This window comes from Triticum aestivum, chromosome 1D (genome assembly GCF_018294505.1).
Source record: "Triticum aestivum cultivar Chinese Spring chromosome 1D, IWGSC CS RefSeq v2.1, whole genome shotgun sequence".
NCBI classification, from domain to species: Eukaryota; Viridiplantae; Streptophyta; class Magnoliopsida; order Poales; family Poaceae; genus Triticum; species Triticum aestivum.
In genome coordinates, this window is record NC_057796.1 from 411,596,505 (window position 1) to 411,611,992 (window position 15,488).

At 40.3% G+C, this 15,488-nt stretch overlaps 1 non-coding gene and 1 pseudogene across 1 annotated transcript; one reads left to right on the forward strand and one right to left on the reverse strand.

Annotated features, from left to right (window-relative positions):
- The first annotated feature begins 11,596 nt into the window (after window positions 1-11,596).
- Window positions 11,597-13,246, forward strand: LOC123159816 (purple acid phosphatase 15-like; annotated as a pseudogene).
- Window positions 13,247-13,452: 206 nt separating this feature from the next.
- Window positions 13,453-13,537, reverse strand: TRNAY-GUA (transfer RNA tyrosine (anticodon GUA)). The gene is given in 2 exon segments: window positions 13,453-13,488; window positions 13,501-13,537. It is a non-coding gene; the product is annotated as a tRNA-Tyr (tRNA).
- Between the last annotated feature and the right edge of the window lie 1,951 nt (window positions 13,538-15,488).

A 15,488-nucleotide genomic window follows, 5' to 3' on the forward strand; every position in this document is an offset into this window, starting at 1 on the left:
ATGTCTCTTACCGATTTACCACTATTATTTTGGGTTTATGCATTAGAGACAGCTGCATTCACATTAAATAGGGCACCATCTAAATCGGTTGAGGTGACACCGTATGAATTGTGGTTTGGCGAGAAACCTAAGCTGTTGTTTCTTCAAATTTGGGGCTACGATGCTTATGTGAAAAAGCTTCAACCTGATAAGCTCGAACCCAAATTGGAGAAATGCGTCTTCATAGGGTACCCAAAGGAAACTGTTGGGTACACCTTCTATCACAGATCCGAAGGCAAGATATTCGTTGCTAAGAATGGATCCTTTCTAGAGAAGGAGTTTCTCTCGAAAGAAGTGAGTGGGAGGAAAGTAGAACTTGATGAGGTAATTGTACCTTCTTCCGAATTGGAAAGTAGTTCATCACAGAAATTAGTTCCAATTATGCCTACACCAATTAGTGAGGAAGTTAATGATGATGCTCATAAAACTTCAGATCAAGTTACTACCAAACCTCGTAGGTCAACCAGAGTACGTTTCGCACCAGAGTGGTATGGTAATCCTTTTTTGGAAGTCATGTTACTAGACCATGACGAAGCTACAAACTATGAGGAAGCGATGATGAGCCCAGATTCCGCGAAATGGCTTGAGGCCATGAAATCTGAGATAGGATCCATGTCTGAGAAACAAAGTATGGACTTTCATTGACTTGCCAGATGATCGGCAAGCCATTGAGAATAAATGGATCTTCAAGAGGAAGACGGACGCTGATAGTAGTGTTACTATCTACAAAGCTCGAATTGTCACAAAAGGTTTTCAACAAGTTCAAGGTGTTGACTATGATGAGATTTTCTCACTCGTATCGATGCTGAAAGTCTGTCCAAATCATGTTAGCAATTGCCACATTTTATGAAATCTGGCAAATGGATATCAAAATTGTATTCCTTAATGGATTTATTAAAAGAAGAGTTGTATATGATGCAACCAGAAGGTTTTCTCAATCCTAAAGGTGCTAACAAAGTGTGCAAGCTCCAGCAATCCATCTATGGATTGGTGCAAGCATCTCGGAGTTGGAATATACGCTTTGATGAGTTGATCAAAGCATATAGTTTTGTACAGACTTGCAGTGAAGCCTGTATTACAAGAAAGTGAGTGGGAGCACTACAGCCTTTCTGATAAGTATATGTGAGTGACATATTGTTGATCAGAAATGATGTAGAATTTCTGAAAAGCATAAAGGAGTGTTTGAAAGGAGTTTTTCAAAGAAAGACCTCGGTGAAGCTGCTTACACATTGAGCATCAAGATCTATAGAGATAGATCAAGACGCTTGATAAGATCTTTCAATGTGTACATACCTTGACAAGATTTTGAAGTAGTTCAAAATGGAACAGTCAAAGAAGGAGTTCTTGCCTGTGTTGCAAGGTGTGAAGTTGAGTAAGACTGAAAACCCGACCACTGCAGAAAATAGAAAGAGAATGAAAGTCATTCCCTATGCCTCAGTCATAGGTTCTATAAAGTATGCTATGTTGTGTACCAGACCTATTGTGTACCTCACCATAAGTTTGGCAAGAGGGTACAATAGTGATCCAGGAGTGGATCACTGGACAGCGGTCAAAATTATCCTTAGTAGAATAAGGAAATATTTCTCGGTTATGGAGGTGATAAAGAGTTCATCGTAAAGAGTTACGTCGATGCAAGCTTTGACACCAATCTAGATGACTCTGGGTCTCGATCTAGATACATATTGAAAGTGGGAGCAATTAGATAGAGTAGCTCAGTGCAGAGCATTATAGACATAGAAATTTGCAAAATACATACGGATCTGAATGTTGCAGATTCGTAGACTAAAATTTATCTCACAAGCAAAACATGATCACACTTTAGTGCTCTTGGGTGCTAATCATATAACATTGTGAACTAGATTATTGACTCTCGTAAACCCTTTTGAGTGTTGGTCACGTGGCGATATGAACTATGGGTGTTAATCACATGGTGATGTGAACTATTGGTATTAAATCACATGGCAATGTGAACTAGATTATTGACTCTAGTGCAAGTGGGAGACTGAAGGAAATATGCCCTAGAGGTGATAATAAAGTTATTATATTATTTCCTTATATCATGATAAATGTTTATTATTCATGCTAGAATTGTATTAACCGGAACTTGATACATGTGTGTATACATAGACAAAACAAAAGTGTCCCTTGTATGCCTCTACTGGACTAGCTCATTTATCAAAGATGGTTATGTTTCCTAACCATAGACATGTGTTGTCATTTGATGGACGGGATCACATCATTAGGAGAATGATGTGATGGACAAGACCCATTCGTTAGCTTAGCATTATGATCGTTACAGTTTCATTGCTACTGCTTTCTTCATGACTTATACTTGTTCCTCAGACTATGCGATTATGCAACTCCCGAATACCGGAGGTACACTTTGTGTGCTATCAAACGTCACAATGTAAATGGGTGATAAAGATGCTCTACAGGTGTCTCCGAAGGTATTTGTTGGATTGGCATAGATCGAGATTAGGATTTGTCACTCCGTGTTTCGAAGAGGTATCTCTAGGCCCTCTCAGTAATGCACATCACCATAAGCCTTGCAAGCAATGTGACTAATGAGTTAGTTGCGGGATGATACATTACGGAACGAGTAAAGAGACTTTCCGGTAACGAGATTGAACTAGGTATGATGATACCGACGATCGAATCTCGGGCAAGTAACATACTGATGACAAAGGGAACAACGTATGTTATTATGTGGTTTGACCGATAAAGATCTTCATAGAATATGTAGGAGCCAATATGAGCATCTAGGTTCCGCTATTGGTTATTGACCGGAGATGTGTCTCGGTCATGTCTACATAGTTCTCGAACCCGTAGGGTCCGCATGCTTAACGTTCGATGACGTATTATGAGTTATGCGTTTTTGATGACCGAAGTTTGTTCGGAGTCCCGGATGAGATCACGGACATGACGAGGAGTCTCGAAATGGTTGAGACATAAAGATTGATATATTGGAAGGCTATATTCGGACACCGGAATGGTTCCAAAGTGTATCGGGTATTTTCCGGAGTACCGGGGGGTTACCGGAACCCCCCGGGGGGTTAATGGGCCTTCATGGGCCCTAGTGGAAGAGAGGAGGCAGCAGGCAGGTGGAGGTGCGCGCTCCCCAAGCCCAAACCAAATTGGACTAGGGTTGGGGGGTGCGGCCCCCTTTCCTTCTCTCCTCCTCCCCTTTCCCCCTTCTCCTTGCAAGAATAGGAAGGGGGGCGAATCCTACTTGGAGTAGGACTCCCCCCTTGGGCGCGCCACACCTTGGCCGGCCTCCTCCTCCCTCCCCCCCTTTATATACGTGGGAGGGGCACCCCAAAGACACACAAGTTGATCTTTTAGCCGTGTGCGATGCCCCCCTCCATAGTTACACACCTTAGTCATATCGGTCGGATCGTGAAGACGTACGACTACATCAACCGCGTTGATAAAACGCTTCCGCTTTCGGTCTACGAGGGTACGTGGACACACTCTCCCCGCTTGTTGCTATGCTTCTCCTAGATAGATTTTGCGTGATCGTAGGAATTTTTTTGAAATTGTTGCGTTCCCCAACACTGACCAATGTTAGGCTCATGTCCATACAGTGCTTTGTAAGGAGAACAACCTAAAGAGGAGTGAAATGTGGAATTGTACCAGAATTCAGCCTGTGGCAGCCACTGTTTCCACTTGGCAGGACAATCATGGACTGCACATCTGAGATACATCTCCAAACACTAATTCACACGTTCAGTCTGGCCATCAGTTTGTGGATGATACGCTGTACTCATTTGTAATTCAGTGCCCCATACTCTAAAAAGCTCTTTCCAAAATGCACCAGTAAACACCTTGTCTCTGTCAGACACTATAGACAGGGGTAGCCCATGCAGCCTCACAACATTCTGAAGAAATGCTTTGGCCACTCCAGCAGCAGTGAATGGATGCTTGAGAGGGATAAAATGACTTACTTTAGTAAATCTGTCAACCACCACCAAAATAGAGCTATATCCTTCAGATTTGAGCAACCATTCTATGAAATCCATGTTGATGGACTGCCAGGGCCCTTCAGGTATTGGTAAGGGTTGTAGGAATCCAGGAGATTTACACAGCTCATGCTTTGCTTGTTGACAGATAGCACACTGCTTCACAAAGTTTTCCACATCAGTTTTCATACCTTGCCAACTGAATAGTTGCTTGACTCTGAAATAAGTAGGAAGAACTCCAGAATGGCCTCCGACAGGAGTAGAGTGAAAGGCTTGTATCAGTCTGGTTTGCAACCCCACATTAGCTCCAATCCAGATTTTATCATTATGTTTCAGAATTCCTTCATGCAATGTAAACCCAGGGCAAGCATTTGTATCAATAGCTAGTTTCTGTAGCGTTTCCTGAGCTATAGAGTCCACAGAGTAAGAATTTAAAACCTCTTGAATCCAAACAGGTTGTGAAGTGGATATAGCTTGTACTGGAAACAAGTGAGCTACCCTAGACAGTGCATCTCCCACTGTGTTCTCCACCCCTTTCTTGTATTGAATTGTGAACTATAGTCCCACTAATTTGGTCATGGCCTTTCTCTGCAGCTCGGAAGTTAGAACTTGATTTCCCAAGTGACATAAGCTCTAGTGATCTGTTTTGATTACAAAAGGGCCTCTGAACAAATAAGACCTCCACTTATCTATAGCCATCATAATTGCTAGAAACTATTTTTCATAAATTGATAACTTCTGGTTTTTCTGACCCAATGCTTTGTTGTAAAAAGCCACAGGATGTCCCTCTTGAGTAAGCACAACTCCAACTCCAAAGTCACATGCATCAGTTTCCACACCAAATTGCTTGTCAAAATCAGGTAGAGCTAGAACTGGAGTGGAGGCCATTGCTTGCTTTAACTGTTCAAAAGCATTCCAAGCCTCCTCTGACCAAAGAAATGATTGTTTCTTCAATAACATTGTCAAGGGTTTTGCTATGATCCCATAATTCTGGACAAATTTTCTATAGTACCCAGTGGGTCCAAGAAATCCTCTAAGCTCAGTTACATTACTGGGTACAGGCCAATCCAACATAGCAGAAGTTTTTGAGGGGTCATGGCCACACCTTTGTTAGAGATCACATGCCCCAGATATTCCAAAGACTGCTGCCCAAAGGAACATTTACTCTCCTTTACATAAAATTGATTTTCTCTCAGTACTATTAGCACTTCTCTCAAATCTTTGAGATGATCTTCCAAGGTCTTACTGAAAACAAGTATGTCATCCATAAAGGAGAGAACCTTCTTTCTGCCAGGAAATAAGAAGTTATCATACACTGAAAAGTGCCAGGAGCAGTTGCTAACCCAAAGGGCACTACTCTGAACTGGAATTGACCATGATGTGTTTTAAAGGCTGTTTTATATTCATCTTCAGGGACCATTCTAATTTGATGATATCCAGCTCTCAAATCCAGTTTAGAAAACCATTTTGCTCCAGCCAGTTCATCTATGACTGGCAAGGGAAATCTGCTTTTGATTGTCAGTGCATTGAGTTTTCTATAATCTACACAAAACCTCCATGTTCATCCTTTTTCTTAACTAGCAGCACTGGAGAGGCAAAAGGGCTCAAACTGGTTGTAATGAGTCCTGCCTTCATCATCTCATCTACTTGTCTTTCAATTTCATCCTTCTGCAAAGGAGAATACCTATAAGGTCTACTATTGACCGGTACAGCCCCAGGAACCAGATTAATAGCATGATCAATCTGTCTGCGAGGAGGTAGTTCAGGAAAGTCCTATTTGTCCTCTTTCTCATACACATGATGAATTAAAACCACTGCCATAATATCATTTCCCTTATCCCATTTCAATAACTGTTCCACAGGCATTTCCTTCAGTTCTGAGGTCTGATTGGGTATCACTCCCTGCAATTTCACAGACTGTCCTTTATAATCAAATTTAATCCACTTTTCAGCCCAATGGCACTTCATCACTCCCCATTTTTCTAACCAGTCCATGCCCAAAATTATGTCATAACTTCCCAATTGCAGTACTTTCATAGGACTAGTAAAGTTTTGTCCCTGCAACCACCAGGTTAAATTTGGAACATAGTCAGTACACTGTAGTTTATCACCATTTGCCACCTTGACAGATAAGGGCTCAAACAATTTTTCAGGTGTTAGCTTAATCCTATCCAGCAAGGCCTGGTCCACAAAAGTGTGTGTACTACCAGAATCCAACAACAGTAACACCACTTGGTTTCCAATCAGTGCTCTGAACTGTATAGTTTTTGAATGAGTAGCACCTGACAAGGCCTGAACAGAAATAGTAGAACATTCCTCTTGCTGGTCATACAACAGTGCATCTAACACAACACCAGAAATGATCTCATGGGGATTCATAGCTTCCACTGACTTAAGCTGAGCAGATTTCTCACTTGAAGATGTGCAAACATGTCCAGGACTGTACTTCTCCCCACACCCATAACATAGCCCATTGGCTCTTCTGTACTCCTTAAGTTGTTTAGCTTTCCACAACTCACCTGGTGCAAAAGCACTTCTAGAGTCCTGTCTACCAGTGATTTTTTTGGATAAGTAGTTTTAATGCCCTTGTTTTGTTGCAGTAACCTCTTCTGGACTTGAGCATATAGTGCAGCTTGCTGAACAGATTCAGGTAACTGCATTTCCACTGCAGCTCTCAATTCCTCTTTTAAACCCATGATAAATCTTGTGACCAATAAGGTGTCACTCAGCTGAGGCTCATACAACCTGATGCTATATACCAACTGATGGAATTTGCTCTTGTGCTCCTCTACAGTACCCCACTGTTTCAACCTGAGTAGTGATTGAAGCAGCTCTCTATGCACATTAACATCAAACTCAGCAAGCAGTGCCTCACGGAACTATTCCCAATTTGGCCACACTCCCTTCTGTCTCACTGACTAAAACCAATGTGCTGCATTATCTACTAGATTCAGAGATGCAGAAGCCACCCGGAAACTGTCTGGAATGTTCTACATTTGGAAAAACGCCTCACACTGATCAATCCAGACCCTAGCCCCCGTACCATCAAATTTTGGAAAATCCATTTTGGGCATCCAATTCCTCTTCCCAGTCGCTTCCTCACACTAAACATGTTCTCCTTGCTCTCCACTGGGATACGGACTGTTGACATGTACCTGATGTGGCCGGTGTTGAATCCTTGCCGTGGAACCTTGGGACGCTGGTGCTGCACATAGCAATCCGTCTGGAGGCGGAGGAACTTGAGGAACAGTCCCTCCCTTAGCTGCGACCGGGGCACTCTATTTCATCGACTGAACTTGCTCCTGCTGTACCTTGCCCAAAGTGTCGCAGGAGAGATTTACCTTCACTTGAACCTGATCCAGGCGTTGCGACTGCTACTCCAGTTTTGCATCCAGCGCCTCCAATCGGTCGCAGATCTCCACCACTTTCGCCAACTTGCTCTGCTCGACGTGGATCTCCGCGAACTCCTTCAGCATATGCCTTCACCCACAAAAAGATAGCAGTCACGGGCCAAGTATACTTTCAGCATCCCTTCCTTGGAGCAGCTCAAAAATCTACAGAACCAAACAGTCTGGGTTCAGGTTCCGACTTCAGAGCACAAGGTTCAGAATCTACATCAGCTGGTTGCCCACGGACGGGGTCGACGATGAAATGCAGCTCGACACATCTTTCCGACCGGATCAAACTTGGATGCCCACGTCTGCATCGACTTCACAAGGCAAACACAAAGAAATTATATTGAGATGGAACTTGATTAGGCATTCACGACGCAATCCGGCATAGTGCATGTTGTTCATTATTCTTGCTGTCAACTAGAGCAAATGGGTAGAGTTTCAGATTTTTAGGCTTTTAGCTAAGTAATCATCATCATCATTGTTCTGTGAGCCTGGCCTAGCTTGAGCTTCTGGTTTTGCAATGCAGTAGCAGGTAAAGAATAAAAGATGAGATATCCCAGTTTCCAGAGCCATTATTTACTAAAATGAAGGTACGACTGAATGATTCATTTTCAGAGGAATTATTTCAGAGCCCCAAGAAAGTTACCACAAGAGGTTCTAGGGTATGGAACTATGGTCGATGGTAGTATCGTCTGAATGTTGTAATCAACCCTGCTGAGTAGTGAAGATGTCCATCATCCAACTTTCCATTAAAAAAATCATCTAGCTTTGCTCTGCAATCTACTTTCCCCGTCCCAAAATAAATGTCTCAACTTTATACTAACTTTCTTTGTACTAAATTTAGTATAAAGTTGAGACATGGTTTAGGGATTCTGAAATGGAACTGAAGTAAATGTAGTGAAAACTTGATGGTAAACAGATAATGGCAGCATGACTGTACATATTGTCCATACGGACAAGGCAACAACCTGATTTGAAATATATCATCAGGAATTGTTCTTTCAGACCAAGGACAAACTATGCGGGGGAATGCTTGCGGAAATTATAAGTCGTCAAGCAAATCAAGATAGAAGGTGCAGCCAAGTGCAGTTGAGATTTAGAGTCATATTCAGCAATGTGACGGAAGAAGCAAAAGACACCCGTTTCGTCGTGCCTGAGGTTGCCTGCACAATGAAAGAACTACCCAAATGATAAGTGCCACACTTGTGGCATGAAACAATCCGATCCTGACGTCTTTTACAACTAAAGTTGCCATCCGAAAAGAAAAAAGAAACGGAAAAAACTGAAACTTCCATCCGAAAGAAAGTTGCCATGCTTGACAACTAAAGTTGTCATCCTTGCGTCACTAAACTTACCATCAAAAAACGTTCAGAGTTGCCATGTGTTCCTGCCACACGTGTAGCACTTATCAGGGTCCAAGAACAGTGGATTGTCAACTTCTAAACCAAGGTAATCCGATCTCATGTTTCCCATCTGCTCTTTCTGGTTGGTCGCAGTACTCCATCGAGGGGCCTGCCGGATTCTACTCCCTCATATACAGCAACAGAAGCTGTGCTGAGTCGAACAAAAATCTCGACCATTTCTTATATTCTTCAGAACCTCGAATCCAGGGTAACTGCAGAAAGCACCTCAATCACTTTTGTCCCCCTTTCTTTTACTTGTTTTTAGCAATCTGCCCCTATCGTATTGCTTTTGCTTGGTTCGACAAATACGATACAATTTGGTATCTTCACTGAAAAAATCTTATGAAAATTGGGAGGCATATCTAAAGTAATTGTTCAGGGTAAAAACCTGCTTCTTTTGGTGCAAAATTAGTGAACCTTTTCCAAAAATATTCTTAGGAGTGGACGAGCTCGCCTGGTCACAGAACCGTGAGACACCCGTTCACATGGGGATATGGGCCGCGGCAGGTATTGTCAAGGGTATAGGTTTCCCGAAAAGTGAAGTACTTGGTCCAAATAGGTGATGGGTGGACCCACATATACAGCCGAGGTTAGTTGACACATTGAAAAATTGTTCATAGTGTGTTAAAAATTATTCATCGTGTATTTGAAAAATATTTATATACTAAAAATTATTCATTTGTATTGAAAAATATTCATTATGTCTTTAAAAGATATTCATAGTTTATTTCAAAACTTTTGATCATAAATTTGAAATTGTTCGAAAAATGTTTATTCGAGTGGTAAGGCTGGCCTTTTATTATCCTTCCCTAGACTATGGGATCAGGCAATGGTTACGCTTGTTATTGTGTATTTTAAAAATATCCACAAGTTATTAAAAATATGTACCATGTATTAAAAAATTGATCATCTTGTATTGAAAAATAATCATCATGTTTTAGAAAAATGTTCATAATATAATTTCCAAATGTTTATCGTGTACATGAAAAATGTTCACTATGTGTTTAAAAAACATGCTCACTATGAATCTCACAATGTGTATCTAAAAATTGTTCAATATGCTTTAAAAAAATTCAACGTGTATTAGCAAACTTTCAACATGTATTTTAAAATTGATTTTTTTTAAAACAAGGAGAAGAAAAAACAAAATTGAAAAATGGAAAAATAGAAAAATTAAAAATAAAGATAAAAATAACAATCGACAGAAAACCAAAAATTTAATAACACATAAATATGAAAAGAAGAAAAACCGACTGGAACCTTGCAAAAACCGGATGGAAGGTTCCCAAAACCCATCACTCGTTACACCGGCCAAGATAGATATGTGAGTTGTCTATTAGTCTTGCAATAAGCTAGAAATAGCTCTCACGATGCTATGCCATGCAAAAGCTATTTATCACTTATTGTGACGACACGTTAGTGCTCGCCTCAAGACCGACGGGACAAGGGCGGACATAGAAGTAGCCGAATAGAACAAGTTTCTAAGCAATTCTTTTTCAGGTTTTTCTGTATTGTTTTTCTAATCTGGTTTCTGGTCTGATTTTTATTCTTTCTTTCTGTTTTTATGCTTTTCTAATTATATTTATGTTCTTCATTTTCTATTTATTACTGTAATTTTTCTTCATGTTCTTTACGCGTCTTTGTTTCTTTTAATTTTCTAGTTTGATTACACATATTTTTAAATAAATATATTTTTGGAAAATGAGTTGAAACTTTTTAAAGTTTTTTCTTTGCCTTTTCATACCTATTTTTTCTCTTTATTTATTTATTTTTTCTGTTCTTTTAGTACCTCCTTTTATCATCTATTTTTAAAATATGCATAGTGCTTATCAAAAACAGAATTATCGTGCATTTCAAAAAAAAGAGTTCAATGAATATATTGAAAAAGACCATCATGTATTTAAAAATTGTGCATCGTATCTTTGAAAATGTTTGAAGTGTATTTCAAAATATTTTTCATTTTGTATAAAAAAGTTCATAGTGTTTTTAGAAAAGGTTCATCATGCAAAAATTATTCAGACTATATTTTTAAAAAAGGTTCAAGGTGTATTTAAATATCGTCACATCATTTATAAAAAATGACAGTCATTTATTTCAAAAAATTCTTGGCATAATTTTAAAATAATATTTATCATGAATTAAGAAAATGTCCATTGTGCATTTAAAAATATTACCACCATGTATACAGAAATTATCTTATTGTTTATAAAAAGGTTCTGCATGAATTTAAGATATGTCATCTCTCATTTAAATAAATGTTCAGGTTGTAATTAAAAAATGATCATCATGTTTGTGTATTTAAAAATATTGTTCATCATGTACAAAATTTGTTCATCATACCTTTAGAAAAGGTTCAGTGTGCATTTGAAAAATGTTCATCACGTATATAAAGGTTGTCATTTATTATTTAAAAAATATCCATCGAGTCTAAACATATTATTCATGACTTTTGAAAAATGTGAATTGTATATTAAAAAAATGTTGATCATGGTTTTAGAAAATGTTCATCATGTTTAAAAAAAGTCCTGCTGATTTGCAAAAAAATCATCGTGTTATTTGTAAATGTGAACGCCAGCTAAAAAAGTTGACCCTGACAAGAACTTCCATCCATGGCCGTCGCCTCCATGGAGGTGTTCTATTACTGAAGGTAACCGAGGTTGGTAGGGGGGGGGGGGGGGGGGGGATTTCAAATTGATCTGCCTACAGTGAACACACTTTACGTTAAGTTAGGTGGTTATCCCTTTCCCCCCTACCCCTATAATAAAAGGGGTGTTTACATTAAAAAAACTCTTCATCATGGCTTGGTGCCTACATCGACTACAATCGTACAGTTAATATGTTAACCAACTTACCAACGTTTCATCTGGAATTCTAGATGAATGGCCTGCGCCCTTGATAAATTGCAACATTCTTTTTTACGACGGCCATGGACTATACTTTGCAACATTTTGTAAACCAACTATACTTTGCATATTGATTCTGAATTGATGATAGTAGTAACTAACATGCAGTAGTTATATCATTGTGCATAGGAGCTCAGTACTCGTGGTTGGAGAAGGATCTGCAGAAAGTTGAACGACGAGTCACACCATGGGTTGTCGCTTGTTGGCACTCGCCGTGGTATAACAGCTATTCCTCACACTACCAGGAATTTGAGTGCATGAGGCAAGAACTAGAAGGACTCCTCTACCAATATATGGGGTCAACATTGTCTTCTCAGGACATGTAAGCATATGCATTGTTTGGTAAATGCTTTGATTCAGACTAAATTCCTTCGATCTCTTTGCTTTCTTTTCCCCCATCTAGATTAATCAATCGTACTCCCCTCAGTTCCTGCTCTTTTTTTATTGAAAAAGGAGGCTTGCCCCCGGTCTCTGCATCGGAGCGATGCATGCAGCCATCTTATTAAAAGGACTCAAAGTAGTACAAAATCAAATAAGTATTACAGCTGGCAAGCGGAGCAAACCTGCTCTTAATACCTTTTTTCCTTCTTTTTCTTCTGAACAAGTTTAGTTTATTTTGATTCTACATTTGATTAATCAAGGTACACACATAGGAAAGGATGAATCGGGTGCTCAACTATGTGTTGGATCCGTGCGGGCCGGTTTACATTAAGATTGGGGATGACAGTAACATTGAGAAAACCGACACTGGTCATGCAGATGACCCTGGAAAGTGTCCCTCATCGGGTGACAACCACCCTGAATTTGGTGGAGTCTGCCATCTGACATTCACTTCTGGTCCCGCCAAGGGGAATTTTTGCTGGGAATGACAGCCGGAATGGAGCGCATTCAGGGAAAGCAGTTTCGGCGACATTTTAGAGGTAATCACTTCACCTTCTCCTTCTCCTCTTCGCTCCTCACTCGATGTACGACACAAAAGGGAATGTGTCATGTGTATGTTCTTGTACCAGTTCTCAGCCAAGAAATGTGGAGAATTCCACATATGCCTTGTGGACATGGCACCGGAACTAGGAATATATATGGAGAACGGAGTGTAGGAGATCGGATCTACTCCTCTGTTCAGAAATATAAGATGTTTTGGATATTTTAATATAAACTACTACATACGGACTGAAATGAGTGGAAAAGAAACATAAAAAGTGTGCTGTATACCTACATCTGATTCACAAAACATAAGAACATCTTATGTTTGTGAACGGAGGAAGTATATAGCACGGAGGAACCAGATAAGTGCCTATTGCAGCCAAAGGGTGTGATTTCACAAGGTTGGTGATTCTGAAGTCTATGTTCTTTAATAGCCTTTCTTGAAAGAAGGAACCTATAACTTGTGTTTATCACCCATGTAGATTCTCAGTGCATTTGTTCGTTTGTGGATGCACAGGAGAGTCCCCCGGCGGGATGCCCTCTCCATTAAGTTATCATCTCAGGAGCTCAACAAGCTGCTAAAATGTCTGGCTCCTTTGGACTGCTACATGTATTGGTTTTGATCAGTACAGTTTTGTAGGAAGCACCCGGAAAAATAGTGTGTTGCTGAGTTGGCAGATTAAGTTCCTTATAGCAACGGGGTTTGTACATGAAACAACATACGCACATCATATATAAAAATAAATAAAAAATTGAATAGGGCACAGCATCATTGGGAACGCTCTTTTTTCGCGGGTACCACAGGGAATTTGAATAACAAAAAATAATTTCCGACCTACCGGATTCGAACCAGTGACCTAAGGATTTATCTGCAACACTACAGTCCTCCGCTCTACCAACTGAGCTAAGGTCGGATTGTGACAATTGGAAGCGCCGAAGTGTAGAGAACAATGACCACAGGACTGGCGTCATATAGTGAAATAGATCTTCACGAACAGAACCAGCAATGCTCTTTTTTTTTTGGGGTGATAGAACCAGCAATGCTGGTATAACACTTGGAGTCAAACACAACATCTGAATCAAATACATACACAGGCAACTTAACGTTAAAAAATAATTGAACATACCAACACCACCATTATATAGTTTGGAACTCAAATGGTAACACTTACATCAGCAAATTTAAGAAACCCTAGCTACCACCGCTCTACTGATCTCCATCGGTGAGGCTGCATGCTTGTTATTACAAGATTGTACTTTTGGATTCCATTCTTCTCTATCGTCCATTTTGGGGATTTGGTCTTCTTTTCTGAATTTTGTTAGTACCGGGCGAGTGGCCACAAAATGGGCTTGGCATCCATGTGGTAGGATTGCTTTTGATATTTGGCCTATGGATTTGGGCCCCCAATACCAGGTTGTCCGCCATATGTCTTCACATCCTTAGTCCCTTCAGCTCTAGGTGCCTTATCTTGCCTCGTGTTTGGGTGACTTTGGCGTTTGGGCCTCATCTGGTCTGGCTGACAAAAAAATTCATCTTTCATTGGCTGATCTGGCTAGTCAAATAATTGAATAAAAACCATGTGTGAGAATCGAAAAGGGCATAGAACAAGAAATACTGCAACAAACACACATCAATGCAAACATTAACCCCTTATATCGTAGTTTCTTATGTAGAGTTGTTTGCATTGATGTGTTTGTTGTAGTATTTCTTATCCTCCGATGACAATGATGATTGGTTCTTCATCCGTGGCTTATCGTTACCCACTAAGAACACATACAAAATCGTTCTCCACAAAGAAGATGAAACCCCATTGATATGCTAGTCTGGGGCAACAGAGTCCCTAACAAAGTTACATCGCTCCCAATAGTATTTGCATGCCTTGTGATCACCATGTGGAAGACTGTGACCACATCTTCCTCCATTGTCTACTCTCCACAGGGATTTGGAAATTCATAGGCATTCTCCAGGGGGCTATCTCGACACTCTCTAGGACTTATCTCAGTCCCTCATCTATATAATCATTTGATTCTATTCATATTTCTTTGGAGAACTTGGGATGCTTGCAAGGTGAAGGTTTTCACAATGAACACCAGCGCAACTCCCTCACTCTCAAGAAGATTATTTATAATCTCATCATAGTCACTTGTGTTTCAAAAACCGAGCAACAAGGTGGTTGCCTCCACATGGTGCCAATACCTCACTAGTGCAAATCCTAGCTTTTAAGTCGGACCAGAGAGAAAATTCACGAAGGGAAATAGTATAGAAGTAATGTACACCTGCGATATTTTCAGGGAACTATATAAGAATAACCTGTTCCAACAATAAATTATTGTAGTCGGTTGAAAAATCAAAACCGCCTCAGAGAATTCACTGAGCCGGTCGGAATTTCCAGCCAACTAGGATAAGTTTTTTACAGTCGGTTGCTTTGTGGCAACCGACCATAGTCGTTCTTAGGTAGGTCTGACATTCCAACCAGCTAGAATAATACAACACCCAAAAGTCCCACCTAGTCCATCTATATAAGTATACTTTGAGCTCTAACTCACTCCTTCTACCCTCTCTCTTTCTGCCGCTATCGTGATGGCAACACCCTCTTCCCACCGCCCACCAACATCCGACCGTGCTCACCGCCTGTTGCTCGATTTGACCAGTCTAGCTATCCCTACATGGATTTGGTTGCGTGGCCGTCCCTGCGTGGCTCCGGCATGGTCAAAGGTTGATAGGATTGAATGTTTAAGGACTGGAAGAAGGGTGAATAGTCATATAAAAATAAAACCACACTCATTTTACAAGTTGGTTGTTTTAAGAAACAAGCTTCTATGTTGGTACTTAGGAACACTTTAACAACCAAGCTAGAAAGGGTA